Source organism: Sciurus vulgaris (assembly GCF_902686455.1).
Source record: "Sciurus vulgaris genome assembly, chromosome: 1".
In the NCBI taxonomy this organism is placed as follows: Eukaryota; Metazoa; Chordata; class Mammalia; order Rodentia; family Sciuridae; genus Sciurus; species Sciurus vulgaris.
This window is the reverse complement of record NC_136461.1, coordinates 40,242,417-40,259,924: the sequence shown is the minus strand read 5'-3', so window position 1 is coordinate 40,259,924 and position 17,508 is coordinate 40,242,417. Positions and strand designations below refer to the sequence as shown.

Below are 17,508 nucleotides of genomic sequence, written 5' to 3'. Positions count from 1 at the left end.
CTTTGCATGTTCTAGATACCATTCTAGGCACTTAATATGTAATCTTTATAGTAATCCTGCATTGGGATATACTGACGTAGTTCTCCCTGTTTTTTGTGTATCTTGTGAGCAGAGACATTGATTATATCCATCTTTTTTTTCCAAGCATATTCCTGGTGAAAAGCCTTGGAAGATAAAGATAATGTCTCCTTCTGGAATGAAGGGCAGGCACACATACTTTCCACTATAAAATGTGTGTTGGGACTGGGCAGAAGGTTCAGCCCCCTTTCAGAAGAGTTTTGGGTGTGTATACTTACCCTGGAGCATGAAGGGAGGCAAATTTGCAACTTCTGTGGACAGACAACAAATTTGCTTGGAACTTTGGTTTGCCTGAGAGATGGAGTGCTAAATGTCTTTGGCTCAGCCTCTTCTGTGGAGGAAACTTTATTCCCCACTTTGCTGTTTGAAGCAAAGCCACTGGCACCTCAATTCATAGAAATTTTATCCTAAACCTGGGCCTAGTTCACTGATGGTTCAGCCAAGCTGAAAGCTGATTGTGTTTACTTGGTTCTAGATCTGTTCAGCCTCTGCACTAACTAGGCAAAGAGAAAATGGGTGCGATTGCTTTGTTCATTGGGCAGAACTCAAGGCTGTTCTTAGCTCTGGCCAGTACTATCCTTGATGAAACTTGTTTTTACTGACCTTTGCTTATTGCCAATGGCATAGTTCTTTGGTCTGCCACTTGGAAAACTCTAGACTGGCAGATTAAAGACAGTTCTTTTTAAACCCATGAATTATACAAACAAATTATAGATACTGATCAAACCATCTGTATCATTCATGTAGGTGTCCACAGCAAGAACCTGTTTTCTGATGAAGCTTACTAGAATCAAGCTTCTGATTGAGGCTATGCTGTCCATCTCCACCATTGTTGTCTGTTTTCATCATTGTATTAAATGTGATGGTACCTCAACCATCATAAACTCTGTTTCTGACACAAAGGGTACCACTACATGCCAGACTTGGACTCTTGCCAAAAGTTTACCCATTTGTCTTATGATGAGGGAAACTAATTGCATGGGGCATGACCACTGTCTGCTCCTAGCAGATTGAATATTGGACCTTTGATCTTTCTTTTAGAGCTATCAGTGGTGCCTCATTGGTGTCTGCAGTTTTCCTGGTTGTGACGTTGCTGATGCAAGCTAATCAACTGGTTCTGGCTATACCATTGTGGCCCTAGAAACTAACCTGTTTTGTGCTTTTGACTTTCTGGACCATTTTCAGTCTGAGGTGATGCACCTTTTATTACAAAAACCACTCAATAGTGACTGATATTTGATAGACTGTTCATGTTCCCAGCCACTCACAGACGTGTGGTATGTGGGTGAACATTGAAGGTTGAGACAGTCTCTTCAAAAATGAGATTTGAAATCGTTTGCCTCCTCCTGGTTCACATACCTTAGTAAGTTAGTTTGGTTGCTGAATATAGCTCTGTCCAGAAAGGAATTGTCTCCACTTGATCACTTCCTGGGTAATGATCAGAACAGAAGAGGTGGGAGATTTATAGCCTTATTTTGAAAAATTGAGATTTCACCCTGGCCATTTCTGGGTGTATTGTTTCTGTTTTCCCTCTAGCAGCAATCAAAAAACTAGATTGGTTGTGTACTTCTGTGTGGTGGGAAGACCAAAAGGTGGCTTTCAGAATTCAAATCTAATTCTTATTCAGCTACCTGGAGTCTTTTGTTGGATTAATATAGTTCTAGATCATCAGGATAATGTGTGGTTGAATATATGGATTGCTGTGTCCATTGGTGGCCCATGTGGGCCAGTAGAGGCCATAACATGTTTCTATAAGTTTCATAAAAATTCCATTCAACCTCTTGTACTCAACATTTCTGGATGAAAGGTCTAGGTGTGGGTAGGAAATGAATGGAAAGAAAGATGAAGTTAATGGCTAGTGGAATGAGATATAGTGACTTTTGTGGCAGTATACAGAGCAACAATCCTGATATTGGAGGATGAAATACCTTAGACCTCTGAAGGTTCAGGGGAGGGAAAGACATTAATGTTCTTTATTTTTTTATTTATATATTTATCTATTTTATTGCTTTTTGATCCATTGTATACAAATGGGGTACAACTCCTCTGGTTGTACACAAAGTAGAGTCACACTGTTTGTGTAATCATACATTTACATAAGGTAATGATATTTGTCTCATTCCATTACCTTTCCTTCCTCCTGCCCCCTCCCCATCCCTCATTTCCCTCTACACAATCCATCCTTCCTCCATTCTTCCCTTACCCTCCCCCCAACTAATGTATCATCCATTTATCAAAGAAAACATTCAGCCTTTGGTTTTTTGGGATTGACTTATTTCACTTTAGCATGATAGTCTCCAATTCCATCCATTTACCTGGAAATGCAGATAAATTTTACTTAATTAATTTTATTTAATTTTATTCTTTCTGGCTGAATAATATCCCATTGGGTATATGTACCACAGTTTCTTTATCCATTAATCTATTGAAGGGAATCTAGGTTAGTTCCACAATCTTGCTATTGTGAATTGAGCTGCCATAAACATTGATGTGACAGCGTCACTATAGTATGCTGATTTTAAGTTCCTTTGGGTATAGGCCAAGGAGTAGGATAGCTGGGTCAATGGTGGTTCCAGTCCAAGTTTTCTAAGGAATCTCCATACTGCTTTTCCAGAGTGACAGCATCAATTTGCAATCCCACCAGCAATGTATGAGTGTACCTTTTCCCCTATATCCTTACCAACACCTATTGTTGCTTGTATTCTGATAATAGCCATTTTAATTGGAGTGAGATTCAGAATCCTCTGAAAGAGAAATCAGGAAAACTATCCTATTCAAAATAGCCTAAAAAAAAAATTAAAATACTTTGGAATCAATCTAACAAAAGAGGTGAAAGACCTTTACAATAAAAACTATAGAACACTAAAGAAAGAAATTAAAGAAAACCTTAGAAGATGGAAAGATCTCCCATGTTCTTGGATAGGCAAAATTAATATTATCAAAATGGCTGTACTACCAAAAGTGCTATACAGATTCAGTGCAATTCCAATTAAAATTCCAATGATGTACCTCATAGAAATACAGAAAGCAATCATGAAATTCATTTGGAAGAATAAGAGACTGAGACTAGCCAAGTAATCCTTAGTAGGAAGAGTGAAGCAGAAGGTATCAAATACCAGACCTTCAACTATACTACAGAGCAATAGTAACAAAGACAGCATGGTATTGGCACCAAAATAGACAGGTAGATCAATGGTACAGAATAGAGGACACAGACACACCCACATAAATACAGTCATCTCATACTAGACAAAGGTGCCAAAAACATATAATGGAGAACAGATAGCCTCTTCAACAAATGGTGCCAGGAAAACTGGAAATCAATATGCAGCAACTGAAATTAAACCCCTGTCTCTCACCCTGTACAAAACTCAACTCAAAATGAATCAAGGACCTTAGAATCAGACCAGAGACCCTGCACCTTATAGAAGAAAAAGTAGACCCAAATCTTCACCATGTCGGGTTAGGTCCAGACTTCTTTAACAGAACTCCCAAAGTACAAGAAATAATAGCAGGAATCAATAAATGGAATAGATTCAAACTAAAAAGCTTTTTCTTAGCAAAGGAAGCAGTCAACAATGTGAAGAGAGAGCCTACAGAGTGAGAACAAATCTTTACCACATGCCCTTCAGATAGAGCACTAATCTCTAGAATTTATAAAGAACTAAAAAAATTTAACATGAAAATAAAAATAACCCAAACAATAAGTGGGCTAAGGAACTGAGCAGACACTTCATAGAAGATGATTTACAAGCCATCTACAGATATAGTAATAAGAGAAATGCAAATCAAAACTACCCTAAGATTTCATCTCACCCCAGTTAGAATGTTCTTTATCTTTTATGATCATTCTTAAAGACTTTCTTATGAAGGAAGGTGCAGCTCTTCTAAACTGCTGCAAGCATGTTAAATTTAATTGACTACCGAATCTGCTACCTGCCATTAGGTAGCTCTGGACAGGATTTGCTGTTTCCCTTATTTTCAGTTACAAGTCTGTTGGAAATAGCAGGGGTTGACCCTAACTCTGTGCCTTTCTTGCAAAAAATTCCTTTCAGAACACTCTAATGTCTTCCTCACTCCTATCCCATAGCTTTTACTCAGAGAATTTTTGGGGCAGATGATGGTCACCTGAATTTTAGCCTGGACAAGAGGTACAGGCTGGACTGACTGTCCTCATTCATTCCTTCCAAAAACAAGTATTAAGCTCAGTTTTTTGAAATGTACTTGGAGCCTTAGGTTGGGACACAGATTGACTGTGCCTCTTAGCCTGAAGTGGATCCTACTTGTAAAGATCCAACAATCCTTTCTTTTTTTCTTTAATTAATTTTTAATTGGTGCATTATAATTATACCTAGTAGTGGAGTACATGATGACATTGGTACTTGTGCCTAATGTAATTTGTTCAATTTCATTCCCCAGTATTTTCCCCTTTTCTTATCTTCCTCCCTACCCTGATTCCCTTCCTCTACTCAACTGGTCTCCCTTCTAATTTTATAAAATCCTCCTTTCTCCTTTTCTTCCCCCTTTTTCTCCCTAGCTTCCACATATGAGAGAAAATATACAACCCTTGACTTTCCAAGTCTGGCTCATTTCACTTAACATAATGATCTTAAGTTCCATCCATTTTCCTGTAAATGACACTTTCATTCTTGTTTATGGCAGAATATAACTCTCTTGTACATACATACTACTTTTTCATTATCTATTCGTCTGCTGACACCTAGGCTAGTTCTATAACTGTACTACTGTGAATTGTGCTTCTGTAAACATGGATATGCATGTATTGCTATAGTATGCTGACTTTTAATTCTTGAGGATGAATACCAAGGAGTGATATACCTGGGTCCTATGGTAGTTCCATTCTTAGTAATTTGAGGAACCTCCATGCTGATTGGTATAAGTGATGCACTAATTTGAAATCCTGCCAACAATGTATAAGTATTCTTTTCCCTCCACATCTTTGCCACCATTGAGTATTATTTGTATGCTTGATGATTGCCATTCTAATTGAGATGAAATTTTAGTATAGTTTTGACTTGCATGTCTCTGCTGAGGATATTGAACATTTTTTCATATATTCCTTGGCCATTTGTATCTTTTGCGAAGTGCCTGTTCAGTTTACTTGTTGGTTAGACCATCACTTTTTTTCCCCCTTGGTGGTGAGTCCTTTATTCTGGATATTAGTTCTCTGTTGGAAGAGTAGCTGGCAAAGATTTTCTTCCATTCTGTAGGACTTCTCTTCATGCTTTTGTTTTCTTTGCTGCACAGAAGCTTTTTAATTGGATACCATCCTATTTATTAATTCTTGGTATCATTTACAGATAAAAGTCCTGTTTAGGAAGTTGTTGCCTGTGCAACAGTTGACCCTGTTTTAGCAATTACAAAGTTATTGGTCTAATTTCTAGTTCTAGGATCCATTTCAAGTTGTCTTATACAGGGTGAGAGATAGGGATGTAGATTCATTCTTCTACATATGAGTATCCAGTTTTATGAGTACCATTTTGGCTATCTTTTCTCCAATGTATGTTTTTGGCACCTTTGTCAAGAATCACATGACTGTATATATCTGTGTGGATTTGTCTCTTATTCTATTGTATTGTGTGTGTGTGTGTATACAAGTTACGATACTGTTTTGTTATTATAGCTCTGTATTATAATTTGAAATCAGGTGTTATGATTCCTCCAGCATTGTTCTGTTTTTTTTTTTTTTTTTGAGTTGTATTGTTTATTTTGCTGCTTGAAACCTAAGTAACAGTATGCCACTATAATTATGGGGTTTCACCTAAAAAACTGCAGTTTAGGGATACATTTTTGGAGAACTGACATTTTGCACAATGCAGCATACATTTTCATTTATACACAAGAAAAGGAAGTGTTCAATAGGTTATATATTTCAAGTTATTCCAGGTTATTCATGAGAGAATTCTTGCAGATAAAACATGTTTAAATTTAACCAACAGTAGCGTGTCAGTGTATTTACAGTCTCTGGTCATGTTGCCAATGACAGATCACTATGATGTTGTATATTTAGCACAAGATGTCAATACAGCATAAATCCCATGGTATTTTGATTTTTTTTTTTTTTCTGGAGATTAAAACTGTTTTTCTTGGGGTAAATGCAGCAGTAAAACAGACCAGTTGATCAAAAAAGCACTTCTGCTGTAACTCCAATAATTTTCTGGACACATCTACTGACAGTAGTTTTGCCATATCCAGTTTTTTTAAGGATTACATCTCTGCACTGTTACCTCAAGTACATCTGTGAAAGCTTGTTCTCTGTTAAGCCAGTTTACTGTCTACAGCCTGGTTGAGAGAATTTAGTTGGTTGATCCATTTACCTAGTACAGTATATTGTGCTCTGCCCTTCCTTCTGATGATCCAGTTCAAGGAGTTTGTTGACTTGATCAATTCGACCATGAATGGTGTTATCCAGTATGTTCTGCACCAGCAAGCTTTCCACATCAGCTACATCTATGTTTAACTCCTTATAAATAACAGGAATATTATTCTTGTGTAAGGCTTAATTAATTTTATGAGCACTTGTGTTTTGACGTTTTGTAAAAGCTCTTCAACGTGTTCTCTTATGAAAGGATCATCCATGATGTTGCTGTGATTTGTTTTCAGAAACTTTTCAAATTCAGTGATGTCATTATTCTGATAGGCATTTACTGAATTCACCATTGCTAGAATTTCTGCATTGTTTTTGTATGGTTTGGCCTCCTGTGAGTCAAATGGATTTATAACCAATTTCATTAGCATGTTTGCTAAGACCAAATATTTTAAAAGTGGTTCATCTGGGACTTCCTGATTCATCATAGTTCTTGAAGGCTTCAAAAAAATCATTGTGTGCCTTTTCAAATTCACCTTCTCTCAAGTGCATTTTAAACCACATTCTCTGATAAGTCCTATGATCAGTGGATGAGCAGTGGCAGACTTAATGTGAATGAAGTGACTATTCATAGAGTGTTTTAAGTTTTTTGTTATTTTTCTGTGCTGTGTACATTTGAATTTCCAAAGCGTAAATTTCTAATAACTGTGTACATCTTCTCAGGTCGTCATCTGTGTCATCAGTTTGGCATGACTGATATAATTGGCATAAAATTTTTTGAAGCTTTCCATTTTCCTCTCATTCTAAATATAATTTTCCAAGCTTTGTATTTGTTTTAAATCACAGGCTATCATTAGCATCTTTCAAAGCTTCCAGTATTGTTTCATAGAATTCCTGCAGTAAATTCATCTGTTTAGAAGTGGAGATATAATCAAGAATAGAATTAATGGATTTTTCAGAATAATTTCTTGTGACTGCACTCTGAATATAGGTCAGTAGTTGTTTATATGTATTCATCATTTCTGGAAAGTTTGCCAGTTTGAAATTAATCTTAATCATTTGTTTCAGTGCTTTGAATCCCCATTTTCCTTTTTCATCTTCAAGTTCCAAAACCTTTTGGAGGCTGCTTAATGCTGCTTTTGAGTCATTGTCTTTTAATACTTTGGAATTATAGTATTGACTTTTTAAATTCACATTTGACTCAGAGTTACTAAGTTCAGAGTATTCCAGGTTTTAGTCTTCATCATCATACTTCAGCGTTCTTTTTGCTTAGAATTGTTTTGGCTAGCTAGGCTTGATGGTGTATGTCTCTAATCCCAGTGACTTGGGAGACTCATATAAGAGGTTCACAAGTTCAAAGCCAACCTTATCAATCTAGTGAGACCCTGTCTCAAAAAAAAAGGGGGGGGGGGGCGGGGATGTGGCTGAGTGTTTAAGTGTCCCTGTATTCAATCCACAGTACCAAAAAATAAAAACAAAAAAGAATTCCTTTGGCTATTCTGGGTCTTTTATTCTTCTATATGAATTTTAGAACTGTTTTGAATTTTAGGACTGTTGTATTCAGTGGTATTTTGATGGGGAGTGCATTGAATATGTAGAGCACTTTTAGTAATACGGCTATTTAATATTAATTCTGCCTAAGAACATGGAAAGCCTTTTCATCTTCTAAAATCTTCAGTTTCTTTCTTCAGTGTTCTATAATTTTCATCATAGAGTTTTTTCACCTCCTTTGTTACCCATGCCGTTAATCTGTATCTTGAATCCCTTTTCAATTTTAATGATTCTTTAATTTGGTCTCTTAATGTTGTTCCAGAGTTCTTGTTTGTTTTGGTCATGGTTATTTATTTTCTTTTCTTTAATGTTGTCTGAATATTCAAGGCTGGCCACTTTATTTTCCTACTCTGGGATTCTGTTTTCTACTTGGTATATTCTATTGGGGAGAATTTCAACTGAATTTTTCATTTGATTTATTATACCTTTCATTTCTAAGATTTGTTTGGTTCTTTTTCAATGTCTCTATCTATCTATTGAATTTCTTATTCAGTACTGACTTCCTTAATTTGTTCAGTTGTTTTTCTCTGTTCTCTTGGAATTCACTGATCTTTTTAATAATCATTCTTCTGAATTCTTTATCTCATATTCCATCCACTTCAGTATCTTTGGAGTCAGTTGCTGGTGAATTATGAACCTTAGGAGGTGTCATTTCACCTCGTTTTTTGATATTGTATTCCACATTGAGATTTGTATATCTGTTGGAATGGAGTTCTCTTCCACTTTCACGTGAGAACCTTTTTAGGGCATGCCTTCTCTTGGCTAAATGTTCTGTGATATCAGAGTGTTGTAAATTGTTGAATATATTTCCAAGTGAGGTTTGTAGTATAATTTCCCTGCTAGTTTTTTTGTGATGATTATTGTAGTTTGATATAGTGTGTTTTGTATTGGAGCTTGAGGAGCCCACTTTCTCTATAGGTCTGTTATAGTTTGGATGTTTAATGTCCCCAGAAAAGCTCATGTGTTAGGTAGTGCAGGAATGCTTAGATGAAATGATTAGATCATGAGAGTTTTAATCTCATCAGTGGATTAATCCATTGGATGGATTAATAATTTGAATGGACTACTGTGTGGTAACTATAGGCAAGTGGAGTGTGGCTAGAGAAAGGTCAGCAGAGGTGTTGCCTGGACTACATCTTGTCCCTGGCTCCTATCTCTAGTTCTGTCTCTGTCTCTCTCTCTATTTCGATCTGTATCTCTGTCTCTATTTCTATCCCTATCCCTCTCTCTCTGCTTTCTGGCTGCCATGAATTGAGCAGTTCATGCTTCCATCATGCTATTCTTTCTCACCTTTGGCTAAGAGCAGTGGAGTTGATACACTATGGACTGAACCTCCAAAACAGTGATCTTAAAATAAAATTTTCCTTCTCTAAGTTGTTCTTGTCATGTGTTTTGATCACAGTGATGAAAAGCTGACTCTCACAAGGTCTCACAAGAGTGGGATCTGTCTAGAAGGTTAGGCATTTGAGTTGTATGTAGCAGAGTATGTGGGATACACCCTCTGTGATTGCTCTTCTGGACTTGACAGCTCTGTATATTCTAAAGGAATGGGATCTAGGTTAAGACCCCTTGTAGGTGTGGTGTCCACAGACTTTCTGGTATTCTCTAAGGTGTTGCTGTAGGAGCAAATGTCCACAAGTGGGAACTGAGACCCCTCTCTAACAGTTCCTAGTTGGTGCCTGGTTGTTAGTTTGGGGTTTATATTTCCCCTATTCTCTGTGCTAAATTATTGCCAAAGTTTGAGAGGGGTTAGGTTGTGTGGGGAACAGGGAGCATTTTTAGCTTTTAATCCTTTCCAGGAGCACCGTCTGTGCCCTTGGGACTGTACTTCTTTCATGTAAACCAAGCTTTTACTTGCCTGCCTCCTAAAAACTTAGACTCTTATACCTTTAAATTTTAAGGAAACATCAGTTTATTTTGTAGTCTTCAGATGACTTTTGAGATCTTTGCAAAGTGAGTTTATTTTTGGTTACTTGGGGAAGCTTCCTGGAGTAATAACTGATTTATTACTTATGTACACTCTGTGAACCCTTATCTTTATGAGGGGAGACATTCAATTAGATTAGGCAGTACAAAAAAATTCTGTTTTCTGACTTTTTAGCTTAAGTAATCAATGACAGCACTGTGGCCGGGCAAGGCATTAAGTCTCAATTCATTGACCAGAGTTGTTTAATGATAAAATTGCCCTTGATTTTTCTTCGTGGGCTAAGGCAGTTTGTACAATTGCTAGTTCATCCTATTAGTCTTCTTGTATTAATGCATTGGGAGAAATGGAAAAGGCAGTATAGAAACTTACACAGAAAGCCATATGACTTTCTGAATGTATTGGTCAGCCTTTTGTTTCTGTGACCAAAATACCATACAAGAAGAACTTAAGGAAAAGTTTATTTTAGGCTCATGGTTTCAGAGGTTCAGTCCATGGTGGACTGAAAGTGAGGCAGAACATCATAGAGGAAGGTATAGTGGAGAAGCACTGGTTCACTTCTGGTGGTCAGGAAGCAGAGATGGGGAAGGGACCACAAGGAAGATGAATCTTTCTTGGATTTACCCTAGTAAGCTACCTCCTCCATTCCATGCCCCACTTGCTTACAGTTACTATCCTGTGAATCTATTCAAACTAGGATCGACTGATTAGGTTACTGCTCCCACAATCTGCTCATTTCACCTCTGTAAACATTTCTGCATTGATGTAGGAGCTTTTGGGCAACATCTCATATCCAAATAATAACACTGAGGTAGACCCTGATGGCTCAAAGGGTTTATCTTATTTTGTATGTGATCTTGAGGGTTAGGGTTAAAATCAATTCTGAAGATTGACCTCATCCTGCTGATCCTGCTGTTCAGAGTGTTGTTGATTGTAGCCTTAATTAATTATATGTGAGACAAATTGACAGATCGAAAATTCAAGCTTTTGCCCATTGGAATAATCAGAGTTGCTGATAGAGTGGCATACTCATGAAAAAAAAAAAAAATCGTCAACCTTCAGGATGACTAGAAATGAGAGGATAATGTTTGGATGCAATCCTCTTTGTGTCTCCTCCATATATATACATCTTATGAATAGAGGCCCTGGTTGTTCTAGACTATCTTCGCAAGGACGTTGTGTTTCAACCAGACTTGATAGTGTTGTCTTCCAGGTCAAAGGGCAGATTGCTTATAGCCTGGCGATATAGTTTTTCCCTCTAAAGAAATGGCAGTCATACTTATTGTCCATTATAAATCATTTACATTCCATAAGCACAGGGTTCCTCTCCTCTAATGCAATCCACTGGATGTATAGATGCCCCACTCTGTGTCACCTTGAAGGAAATGAGGTTCAGGAATGTGTGTAAAAAATTGCTGATACTGTGGTTGTTATTGCTGTGAGTAATAAAGCATTCTTGTCCTTGACCTAAGAGTCTTGTATCTTCTTTTAGCATCCATGAAATTATAACAGGATAAATTATTAGCTTGCAAGTAAGTAGGATGGAATCTTAGGTCCTTCACTGTTCTTACCACTGTACCCTGTAGACAGTCCCTCATTTTACAGATTGATTTACAAGATAGTAATTACAATAACTACTACTAACATTTTCTAGCAGTTTCTTTTTGCTGGGCTGTATGGCAGTTTTTTTAATGTGTATTATTGTATCTAATTGATATACCAATCCAGTCTGTGATAGCCATTGTTATTATTTCCATTTAAAAATAAGAAAATGGGAGATAAAGAGGTCAATTATGTAATGACAGGTAATAACAAGGCTGGATTGGAACTCAGGTATGTTTGACTATAAAGTCAAGTCTACAATCTTATATATCCATATTTTTCCAATGTGTGTGCTAGTCTTCACTCAAAGCTACCGTATAAGCCAGGTGAAATGGAATACACTATAGTCCTAGCTTTTTGGAAGGCTGAAGCAGGAGGACTGCTTGAGCCCAGGAATTTGAGACCAGCTTGGACAACATAGCGAAACTCTTGTCTCACAGACCAACAAAGCTACAGAATAAATGTACACATCTTCCTGAAGCATAAATTTATTAGAATAATTGAAAAAGAAACACTGTTTTCTTAAAACATAAGTAACAATGATCAAAATGTATAAAATTTGCATGAATTTTAAATAGAAAATGAGATTTCTAGGACATAAGTATGTGACTTTTTAAAATCTTCTAATGAGGAATATGTTTCCCTTCTGTTGTTATTGACTGCAATAGTGGGAAAATTCAAAAAGTACTGTGCCTTTTAAAAAACAAATAAAAAACTGAATACAGATTTTTTTAAAATTTCTTCATCCTTTTGTAGCTTTTTGGAATACAAAAAGAATAGTAAAACTATTCCTGGTGTTCTTGGACTGACTGAGGCCAATAAAATAATCAAAAAAAGAAGAAAACTGGGGTTTGTTGATTGCTTATCATGAAGCTGTGTGTGGCTACGGTAGTTATTGAGATTACTTAGTACGTGGAAAGAGATTATTTTGTTACTCATATTCTTTACCTCACTTTTATTGTCTGTAAGTTTTTGTCTTATTATTAGTCTATCTTAATATTACTTAATTTTACATTATCTTTCTGGAAGTCTGTCACTCTGGGGTATATTTCCAATGGCTCAGTAGTGGAAGTTGATCCAAAAATAACTGGCATTGTGATAAAAGTAATAGAATTGACTCCAGCCAAAGTAAGCAGGTCTCAAGTTGATGCACAGTATATTGGAAGAGGAAAACAATGTTTACTAATTACTTTCAAATAATACAGTGAGGCATATTCTGCCAATGCTGACTGATATTTGATTATAGTAAATAATTGTTTTTTTAAGTGTGATTATGTATTGGGCTTTAAACAAGTGTTATTGGCTCTTAGAGGCATATACCGAAATATTTATGGATGAAATGATATGATATACAGCATTTACTTCAAAATGATTTGTGAAAGGGTTAGGGATAGGGTCAGCAGAAAGTGAAATGGTTGGCTGTAACCTGGTAACTGTTTCAGAGGGTATTGTGTTTATGGCTGTGGCCTTTACTGTTGTCTCTACTCTTATGTATACTTAAAATTATCTATAAAAGATAAAAAAGATGTGTTGCCAAAATAAAAATGACTTTGGGGAGATTGTAAACATTAGTATAATATCTTAATGTACTGATTCATGATTGGATTATATAAGTGATGAGACTATTACAATGAAGTAATAGCCTTGCAGTTACAGTAATATTAATTATTGTGAGCATTTAGCCAAAATAGTTGGTAAATTTTTGTCTGTATTTGTTGTCACAGGAAGATTTTTTCTTCCTCTTTGTGTGTGTGTGTGTGTGTGTCTGTGTGTGGCAGGCGGGGGGGGGTGGGTGATGGTGATTGAACCCAGGACTTTGTATATGCTGAGTATATGCTCTACCACTTAACTATATTCCCAGTTACCCCGATGTTTTAGTCAGCTTTTCTGCTGCTGTGACTAGAAGACCTGATGAGCAATTTTAGAGGAGGAAATGTTTATTTGGGGACTCCTGGTTTTAGACATGTCAATTCATAGACAGCAGACTTCATTCCTTGGGGCTTGAGGTGAGGCAGTACATCATGGTGGGAGAGTGGGGTGGAGGGAAGCGACTCACATTAAGATCAGGAAGCAGAGAGAGAGAGATTCCACTTGCCAGATACAAAAATATATACTCCAGAGTCATGCCCCCAATGACCCACCTCCTCCAACCACACCCTTCGTGCCTTCAGTTATTGCTCAGTTACTCCTGTCAGGGGGATTAATTCACTAATTGGGTTAAGGCTCTTATAACCTAATCATTTCTCCTCTAAACCTTGCATCATCTCACATGTGAGCTTTTGGGGAACACCTCACATCCAAACCATAAAACTGGAAAATTTATAGTAGTTTTCTTGACAAATTATACTTGTAAAAAGCCCTAGCTGGAGTTTTAGAATGATTGATATAATCCTGTGTATTCTGTCAGATCTTAATGAAATGAAACCAAGTATCAGTAAGAAAAATAAGAGAAACCACATTAGCACATGGAGATTGAACAATAAATACTCTATTATATGAAGAATGGATAAAAGAAGAAATGAGTAGAAATCAAGAAATTCTTAGAAACAAATGAGAATAGAGGTACAGCATATCAAAATCTTGGGACAGTTATGAAAGTAGCTCTAAATTAGAAAGTAGTTCTAATTTATAGCATTGAGTGCCTACTGTGAAAAAATAGATTCCAAACATGTAAAAGTATGCTCCACCTCAAGGCCTTAGAAAAGGAAGTAATAATAAAATCAATAGAAGACAGAAAATAATTAAAATCAGAGCCCAAATTAATGAAATTGAGAATTAAAAAGCTATACAGGATCAGTGGAATGAAGAGGTAAATTAAATTGATAAACCCTTGCCAAATTAACCAAAAGAAAGAGAGAGGACGCAAATCAACAAATTTAGAGATGGAAAAGGAAATATCACCACAGATACTTTTGAAATCCAGAGGATCATTAGAAACTGTTTTGAAAATTTTTACTTAGTAAATGGAAAATCTCAAAGACATTTGCAAATTTCTAGACACACATGACCTGCCAAATCGAAACAGGAAGATATAGAACACCTAAATGGACCAATATCAAGTAGTGAAGTTTAAACACTAATTAAAAACCTTCTAACAAAGAAAAGCCCAGGACCAGATGAATTCTAAGCTAAGTTCTACCAGGTCTTTTAAGAAGAACTAACAACAGTCTTTCTTTGAAATTGAAAAGGAGGGAACACTCCTGAATGTATCCTATGAAGCCAGATAAACCCTGATACCAAAACCGGACAAAGACACATCAAGGAAAGAAAACTACAGACCAATATTCCTGATAAACATACATACAAAAATCCTTAAGAAAAATATTAACAAACTACATTCAGAAACACATCAAGAACATAATACACCATGTCAAGTGGGTTTCATCTCAGGAATGCAAGTTGATTCAGCATACACAAATCAATAAATGTAATTCATCACTTACCAGAATTAAAGACGAGAATCACATGATCATCTCAATAGAAGCAGAAAAGGCTTTTGATAAAATCCAGCACCCATTCATGTTAAAAATGCTGGAGAAACTAGGGATGGAAGGAACTTAACCTCAACAATGTATAAAGACTACTTATAACAAACCCAAAATCAACCTGATGAATGGAAAAAAATTAAAAACATTTTCTTTAAAAATCAGGAACAAGACAAGGTTGTCCACTTTTACTCAATATAGTTCTCAAAACAATAGTTAGAGCAATCAGGTAAGAGAAGGAAATTAAAGGGATACAAATAGAAAAAGAAGTCAAATTGTCTCTGTGGATGACATGATGCTCTATCTAGAAGACCTAAAAACTCTACCAGATGACTTCTGGAGCTTATAAATGAGTTCAGCAAATACAAGATCAATACCCACAAATCATTAGTTTTGTTATAGTACAATGGTGATTCAGCTGAGGAAGAAATCAGGAAAACCATCCCATTTACAATAACCTCAAAAAACAAAACAATACCAGCAATAATAACATCTACAAAAACCCATGGAAATTTGGGAAGTAATCTAAACAAGGAAGTAAAAGAGTTGTAAAATGAAAATTACAGAACACTGAAGAAAGAATTTAAAGACCTTAGAAGATGGAAAGACCTCCCATGTTTGTGGATTGGCAGAATAAGTATAGTCAAAATGACCATATCAAAAGCAATATACAGATCAGTGCAAGCCCCATCAAAATACCCATGACATTCTTCACAGAATTATAAAAAACAATTCTTAAATTCATTTGAAAGAATAAGAGACTCAGAACAGCCAAAGCAGTACTGAGAAGAAAATAAATGCAGGGGGCATCACAATACCTGATCTGTAATTATACCACAGAGCTATATTAAAAACAGCATAGTATTGGCATTAAAATTCACATGAAGACCAGTAGTACAGAATAGAAGACACAGAGACAAACCCACATACTTACAATCATCTGATATTTGACAATGATGCTAAAAATACATTTTGGAGAAAAGACAGCCTCTTTAACAAATGGTGCTGAGAATACTGGATAAATACATGTAGAAAAATGAAACTAGACCTGTCTCTCTGACCCACAAAAGTCAAATCAAAATGGATCTGAAACCCAGGAATTGGATCAGAAACCTTGCAACTGCCAGAAGAAAAGAGGGTCAACACTACATCATATTGGTGCTGGTACTGACTTCCTCAGCAAGATCCCCAAAGCCCAAGAATTAAAACCAAGAATCATTAAGTGGGATGCTATCAAATTAAAAAGCTTCTGCACAGCAAAGGAGACAGTCTAGGGTGTGGAAGAACGGTTTTCCATTTACTCCTCTGACTGGGGATTAATATCTGGAATATATAAAGAACTCAAAAAACTGAATGCCAAAAATTCAAATAATGCAGTCAGTAAATGGGCAAAAGAGCTATACAGATACTTCTCAGGAGAAGAATCCCAGATGACCAACAAATATATTTTAAAAAAGTTCAATATATAGCAGTCAGAGCAGTGCAAATCAAAACTACACTAAGATTTCATCTCCAGTTAGAATGGTGATTATCAAGGTTACCAACAATAATAAATGCTGGTGATGATGTGGGGGAAAAGGTACACTTGTACATTGTTGGTGGGACTAGAGACTAGTACAACCACTCTGGAAAGCAGTATGATAATTTCTCAGAAAAATAGGAATGGAACCACCATATGATCCAGCTATCCCACTCCTTGATATTTTTCCAAAAGTACTAAAAGAAGCATACATTAGGTATACAGCCACTTCAATGTTTATAGCAGCACAGTTCACAATAGCTAAATAATGGAGTCAACCCAAATGTCTGTCAATAGATGAATGGGTTAAAAAACTATTATGTATATATATTATATATGCATGTATGTATATATATTATATATACACACATATACATATATACACACATATATACATACACACAATGGAGTTCTGCTCAACTAAAAAGAAGAATGAAATTTTGGCATTTGCTGGCAAATGGATGGAAATGGAGAATGTCATGTTAAGTGAAATAAGCCAGACCTCGGAACTCAAAGGTCATATGTTTTCTTTCAAATGTGGAAGCTAGAGTAAAATAAAGGAAAGAAAAATGGGAGGATAGGATAACATAAAGATACAGGGAAGATCAGTTTTGTGGAAGAAGGAGATTGAGAGACAGTGGAGGGATGGAAAAGGGAAGGAAATGGAGAATGAAAAAAAATTTTTTTTTTGGTCAGGAATTGAACCCAGGGTTGCTTACACTGAGCCACATCCTCAGCCCTCTTTTTGAGTTTTATTTTGAGATAGGATCTCACTAAGTCCTTAGGGCCTCACTCAATTGCTAAGGGTGGTCTTGAACTTGTAATCCTCCTGCCTCAAACTCCCCAGTTGGTAGGATTGCAGGTGCAGGGTGGCTGGATTGAATTCTTTAAAAAATCATGTTATGTGCATATATAAATATACCACAGGGACTTTCACCTTTATGTATAAGTAAAAACAACCAATCAAAAATAAATAAATTGCTGGGCATTGTGGTGCACACCTGTAATCCCAGTGGCTCAA

General features: G+C 36.3%; 1 protein-coding gene and 1 pseudogene across 2 annotated transcripts in view; one reads left to right on the top strand and one right to left on the bottom strand.

Moving 5' to 3' along the window:
* Positions 1–17,508, top strand: part of FAF1 (Fas associated factor 1) — a 488,868-nt gene that overhangs the window by 13,558 nt on the left and 457,802 nt on the right. The window lies entirely within an intron of this gene.
* LOC306656401 (COP9 signalosome complex subunit 2-like) lies at positions 231–16,771 on the bottom strand (annotated as a pseudogene). Its single transcript has one exon. The product of its transcript is annotated as a COP9 signalosome complex subunit 2-like (transcript).